We start from the raw sequence: 7,045 nt of genomic DNA, 5'->3' as shown, positions 1-7,045 counted from the left end.
AATAAGGATATTTTCTTAATAAATAGGAGCCTATCCATTTTCATTTGCTCATCTTCATTATGAATAAGTTATAACTTCAAAATCCATATTATAACAACAGATTCATTTCTCCAAATTTAAATGATATTTATGAGATCAAAATTGTTTCCAATACATTAGAATTATCATCTAATGGATGATAATGACCTTGAAATTTTCTTTGAATCATAAAAATCAAATTATTTTTGACTAAATTTATTTATTAAATTAGTTTAAAAAATAAAGCAATTTCTTATTGAAAAAACTTTATTTCATATTCATATAAGAAAATAGAATGTGTGCTACATTCAAGAAACAATTAATGCAATGTATATTCTAGTTCATGAGGAAAGTAAAAGTTGTAGTCAGCCAAAAGTCTTAAATTTGGCAGTCATATAAATCATAATTTATTTTACCTTCATGACCTGTTAAACTAAAAACAGGAAGAACAATAGCTAGTTTTCTTTGTCCAAAAATTAGCCTCATGTTCTCGCTTCAGTAGCACATATACTAAAATTGGAATGATACAGAGAAGATTAGCATGGCACCTGTGAAAGGATGACACGCAAATTCATGAAGCAAAAATTAGCCTCATGTCACGAACAGATGTGATATGCTGTCTTTATTCTACAATCAGAATTCAATTAACCCATTATAAATGGGAAATTTGATAAAAGTATTTTTCCCCCAAACCCATGCACATTGGGCTTATTTTGCATTGATCAAGTGAATTCACTCAACCTTTTCTCTGGTTCCTTTTAATTTTTGGCTAAAGATTTGGTCTATGACCTTGCACATCAAAATTGTCAGGCAAGAAATAGGCACCTAAACATTTATAATGTCTCTATTGCCTGCCAGGAACAACTGTACTACAAGGAAAGGAAAAATAAAAAAAATCCTTGCTCTCAAGGAGTTTACAGTAAAATAGAATAGACAGCATACAAGCTATTAGGTACAAACAAGATTTGGGTTTATATGCACACATCTATGTTTGAATTTATATCTTTATGTTGTTATCTCTCTATATGATGATGATAATATTTCTCCGTCCTTCTCAAAGAAGACCAATACATCAGGGAAGGGAATAACATAATAAGCACATGAATTGTATTTGAGAGAAGGGGTACTGTTTTATGTCACCAGCTTCACTTTATCCCCCAAAGCCATCTGGGTCCAATGGCCAGATATGAATCAAACCAACTGGAGGTGGTCCTGGATGTGAGGCAAGTGACCTGCCCAAGGTCAACCAGCTAGTAAGTGTCAATTGTATGAAACTAGATTTGAACTCCAGTCCTCCTGACTCCAAAATCTGGATCTATCTACTACATCATTAAGTAGAAAGACAGAAAAAGAGATAGATAGATAGATAGATAGATAGATAGATAGATAGATAGATAGATAGATAGATAGATGAAGAAAGAAAGAAAGAAAGAAAGAAAGAAAGAAAGAAAGAAAGAAAGAAAGAAAGAAAGAAAGAAAGAAAGAAAGAAAGAAAGAAAGAAAGAAAGAAAAAGAAAGAAAGAAAGAAAGAAAGTCTTATATGGATAAATCTTTTTTGCAGTAATGGGAACTTTCACTGTAATTTAAACAATCTCAAGGGAGTCAGAAAATAGTAATAGGTAAAGAGAGAATTGTAAACATGAGTGACAATGAAAAAACAATTATCCAGAGTCTTCAGATGTATTATTTTGTGCTGAAAAGTACAAGGAGACAAATGCCACGTTCCTATTATATGGAGGGAAATAAGGAATGGAAATCTAGAAATGAAAGAAGGAACTGAGTTCTAAAGAATTTAAAAGTCAAAGTACTTTAAGTTTGATGCTCAGGTAGTAGTAATCCAACAAAATTTATTGAATGGAAGTGGAAGGACTGGCAAAATCAGACCTAAACTTTATGAAAATCAATTTGACAACTAAGAGTAGTACAGACAGGAAGATCAAACTGAATGCTATAGTATTAGGTGATAAATCTGTCCCAAGTTGATGGTGGTGCCAGGGAGAGAATGAGGGATGTATGAGAGATACTGCAAAAACTTGGCACTTGATTGATTACGATGATTGAAAGGAAGTGAGAATTTGAGAATGAAAATTAAGTTGTGTTTCTGGGTCACTGGGAGAATAGCACTGAGCGTTTATGGAAACTTGAGGAGAGGGAGGGTTTTGATGGAAAGATCCTAAGTTCAATTTTGAACATGCTCAATTTAAGATGCCCTCAGGACATATAATTTGAGATCCAAGAATCAATTAGAGTTATATGATTGGAAATCAGGAAATAGTTAAAGTCTGAATATTTATCATTGAGAATAATTTCCATTAAGGTGATAAATGACTCCATCTACACAGATGAGATAACTAAGCAAGATAAGGAAGCAGAAGAGGAAAAAGCCCAAGATAGTGCCTAAGGAGACATTGGTTTTTAGTGGGCAAGAACAGTCAGACAAGTAGAGGGAGAACCATTAGAAAGCAATATCATGAGGATCTATAAATGAATATCAAGAAGTATAGTTGCAGAAGTAAAGAAGAATGAGAAAAAGTCATATTTAGGATATAAATTTGGGAACTGAGCCAATAATGATAGATAAAAGGGACCCTCAACCCTTTTTTGTATCATGCTTTCTTTTTTAGTCTATAATAAAATGTAGGCTGAAAAAGTATAAACATTATATTCAAATATGGTCTTCAAAGTATTTCTTTAAAATATTATAAAATTAATGAACCCCATATCAATATCTCCACAGTTAGAATGAATGACAAATCTTGAATATGACATTCTGGGAACAGCATTTAAACTGGAACAAGAAATACTATTTTTGTTCCTGCCTCTCCCACTTTCTAGTTTCTAAGCCTTTGTGTGGCATTGACCTCTTTGTACCACAGGGTCCTCCTATGTCAAGATGATATAATCATACTGCTGCTCAATACTAATAGAGATTGTGAATAGGGAATTCTTTGGAAGTTTTCATGAGTTTCCTAAATGTGAACTAATAGCATTTTTTGTGAATTTTGTGAATTTTTTATATATTTCTATACAGATCAAGGCTTGATTTTTCCCCAATATAATCATTTAACCTTAATCATTGTCTTGTTTTTCACTAGAAATTCAGGATATTTCCTCATGCCTACTTAACTGAATAAAAGAAGAAATAATTTTTGAGTGAGTAATTTAGTTGAACAATGGCATCAGATCAAAGATAGGAAACTTAAAATCTAGGGCTATAATGTTTGTAGGAATTGCACATCAACATTATTTTATATACATCTCAGTAATACAATAATAAAAGACAATTCTTTTTTGGTGGAAGGGAGAGAGGGGAAAAAAGTGAAACTCAAAACCTTACAAAATGTTTATTGAAAATTATCTTGACATGTAATAGAGAAAATGAATAAATATTTTTAAAAGAGCTAAAAAAGGGGGGGGAAAGGAACTATCATTATCATTTAACACCTGAGAGGAGTTAAATCCAGTGTAGTTGATAATCACAAGTTGTTGTTTATTTGTACAATGTTCTTCTGGCTCTGCTCACTTTACTGAACATCAGTTCATGCAAGTCTTTCGTGGCTTTTCTGTACTCCATCCACCCTTGAATTCCTACCAAACAATAGAACTCCATCACATCCATATACTCTAATTTTTTCAGCCATTCCTAAGTTGATTAGCATCCCCTCAGTTTTCAAATCTTTGACACTAAAAAAAACTGCTATATTTTTGTACATGTGAGTCTTTCCCTATTTTTTATTATCTCTTTGGTATTGCTGGATCAAAGGGTATTCACAGTTTTATTGCCCTTTGCAAATAGTTCCAAATTGCTCTCCAGAAGGGTTGAATCAGTTCTCAAAGAATGCACTAATGTGCCAGTTGTCCCATATATACTCCAATATTGAAAAATTTTCCTTTTTTGTCATTTTAGTCAATCTGATAGGTGTGAGGTGGGACCTCAGAGTTATTTTAAATTGCATTTCTTAGTTTAGTTTTTTTAAAAGTTTTTTTACAAGGCAAATGGGGTTAAGTGGCTTGCCCAATGCCACACGGCTAGGTAATTGTTAAGTGTCTGAGATCGGATTTGAACCCAGGTACTCCTGACTCCAGGGCTGGTGCTCTATCCACTGCGCCACCTAGCCGCCCTGCATTTCTTTATTCAATAATGATTTGGGTCACTTTTTCATATGCTTTTAAATTGTTTTAATATTTTCATCTGAAAACAACCTGCACCTATTCTTTGAGAATCAATTAGTGAATGACATTTTTTAATAAATTTAATTCTATTCTCTCTACATTTTAGAAATGAGTTGCTTATCAGAAACAATAACTATGAAAATTACTTTTCAGTTTTCTACATTTCTGCTAACCTTGGTTGCATTGGTTTTATTTTTGCAAACCCTTTTTAATTTAATATAATTAAAATTATCCATTTTGCATTTTATAATGTTCTCTGTATCTTGTTTGATCATAATTACTCTCCCTTCCATTACTCTGACAAAAAACCTATTCCCTGTTCTCCTAATTGGTTTATGGTATCACCCTTTATGTCTAAATTCTGTACCTATTTTCAACCTTATCTTGGTATAGAATATGAGATGTGTGTCCATGCCTAGTGTCTTTTTTCTAGTTTTCTACCAATTTTTGTGAAATAGTGAGATCTGATGCCATAAAGTGGAGTCTTTGGATCTCTCAAACAGTAGATAACTACAGTTATTTACTATTATTTCTTCTGTATGTATTCCAATCCACTGATTCACTTCCTTAGCCAGTACCTTCAGTTTTGATGACTGCTGGTTTATAATATACTTTTAGATCTGGGACAACTAGTCCATCTTCCTTTGCATTCTTTTTAATTAATTCCCTGGATGTTCTTGACTTTTTATTCCTTCAGTTGAGTTTTGTAACTATTTTTTCTAGCTGTTTTAAAAAATATTGCTAGTCTGATTGATATGGCAGGGTTTAAATAATTCAATTTTGGTAGAATTTTCATTTGTATTATATTAGCTTGACCTACCCATGAGCAATTACCATTATTTTCATTTGTTATTTGACTTTATTTGTGTGAAAATCATTTTGTAATTGTATTTACATAGTTCCTATTGGCAAGTAAATTCTCAAGCATTTTATGTTATCCACGATTACTTTAAATGAAATTTTTCTTTCTATCTCTTGCTGTTGGGTTTTTAATTTATATATATATATATATATATATATATATATATATATATATGATGATTTGAGTGACTTTATTTAATATCCTTTAACTTTGTTAAAGTTGTTAATTGTTTCTAGAAGTTTTTATTTGATGTTTTAAAATTCTCTAAATCATGTCATCTTCAAAGACGTGTTTTCGTTCCTCATAGCCTATTCTAATTCTTCCCCTTTTCTTTTCCTTTTGATAAAGCTAACATTTCTTGGGTTTTTTTTAATGGTTATATATTTAAGGCAATGGGTTAAGTGACTTGTCCAAGGTCACACAGCTAGTGTGTCTTAGGCCACATTTGAACTCAGATCCTCCTGACTCTACAGCTAGTGCTTGATCCACTGTATCATCTAGCTGTCTCATAAAACTAACATTTCTAATACAATATTGAAAAATAGTGAAGAAAATAGGCAACTTTGTTTCACCACAGTCTTAATGGGAATGCCTCTAGTTACTCCCCATTGCAAATAATACTTACTAATGGTTTTAGATAAAGTTTATTATTTCAAAAAATACCTTTTATTCCTATATTCTCTATGTTTTAATAGAAATGAGTGCTGTATTTTGCCAAAAACTATATCAGCATTTATTAAGATAATCATATTAATTGTTATTTTAAATTAATATGGTCAATTATACTGATTGCTTCCCTAATATTGAACCAACTCTGCAGTTCCTTAGAAATCCAACCTGATCCTATTGATAACTTGGGACAATCTCTTTGCTAATTTTTTATTTAAAATTTTTGCAACATTATTAATTAGGGATTTTGGTCTATAATTTATTTTCTTGCTTTTGAATAAGCATTATAATGATATCATAAAAGGAATTTATCAGAACTCCTTCATGTATTTTTTTCAAATGCATTGTTTTTTAAATATTTGGTAGAATTCATTAAATCCAACTGGGGCTGGAGATTTTTTTTCTTAGAGACTAAATTATTGACTTATTCAATTTCTTTCACTGAAATACAGTTTTTTAAGTATTTTATTTTATCCATTTCACTTAGATTGTCAGATTTATTAACATACAGATAAGAAAAATAGTTCCAGATTATTACTTTATTTTCTTTCTCATTGGAGGTGATTTACCCTTTTTTTATTTTTTGATACTGGTTTTCTTCCTTTTTTAAAATCAACTTAACCAAAAACTTATCTATTTTGCTGCTTTATTCATAACTTCAGTACTTAGTTTTATTCATTAGTTAAATATTTTCTTTCTTCCAATTTTATTAATTTCTCCTTTGATTTTCAGAATTTTTAATTTGGTATTTAATGATTTTAAATTTATTCCCTTTCTAGTTTATTTTTAGTGCATGCCCTATTTATTGATCCCCTCTTTCTCTAGTTCATTCATGCAAACATTCAGAAATATAAAATTTCCACTATTTTACTGTTTTGTCTGCATTCTAAAAATTTCACTATGTTGTCTTGACATTGTCATTGTCTTGAATGAAATTATTGATTTGTTGTTTGATCCATTTATTCTTTAAAAATAGGTTAATTAGTTCCAAATTATATTTGAATCTATTTTTCCATGTCCCTTTATTATACATAATGTTTATTGCACCATGAGCTAAAAAGGATGCATTTAATATTTTTGCTTTTCTTCAAATGATATTTGTGCATGTCAATTTTTGAGTATATGCCACATACTGCTGAAAATAATTCTTTAATATTCCCATTGAATCCTCTCCAGAGATCTATCATATCAAATGTTTTTCTAAAATTCTATTCATCTCATTAATTTCCTTCTTTTTTGTTTTGTGATTAGCTTTATCTAATTAAGAAACACATAGGTTGAAGTCCCCACTAGTATAGTCTTGCTATCTATGTCTTCCTGTAA

At 30.7% G+C, this 7,045-nt stretch overlaps 1 non-coding gene across 1 annotated transcript; it reads left to right on the top strand.

Annotated features, from left to right (window-relative positions):
* The first annotated feature begins 504 nt into the window (after positions 1 to 504).
* On the top strand, positions 505 to 611 carry LOC141503661 (U6 spliceosomal RNA). Its single transcript, XR_012473002.1, has one exon. It is a non-coding gene; the product is annotated as a U6 spliceosomal RNA (small nuclear RNA).
* The last annotated feature ends 6,434 nt before the right edge of the window (positions 612 to 7,045 follow it).

Source organism: Macrotis lagotis, chromosome X, assembly GCF_037893015.1.
Source record: "Macrotis lagotis isolate mMagLag1 chromosome X, bilby.v1.9.chrom.fasta, whole genome shotgun sequence".
Lineage (NCBI taxonomy): Eukaryota > Metazoa > Chordata > Mammalia > Peramelemorphia > Peramelidae > Macrotis > Macrotis lagotis.
This window is presented reverse-complemented; position numbering and strand designations above follow the sequence as displayed.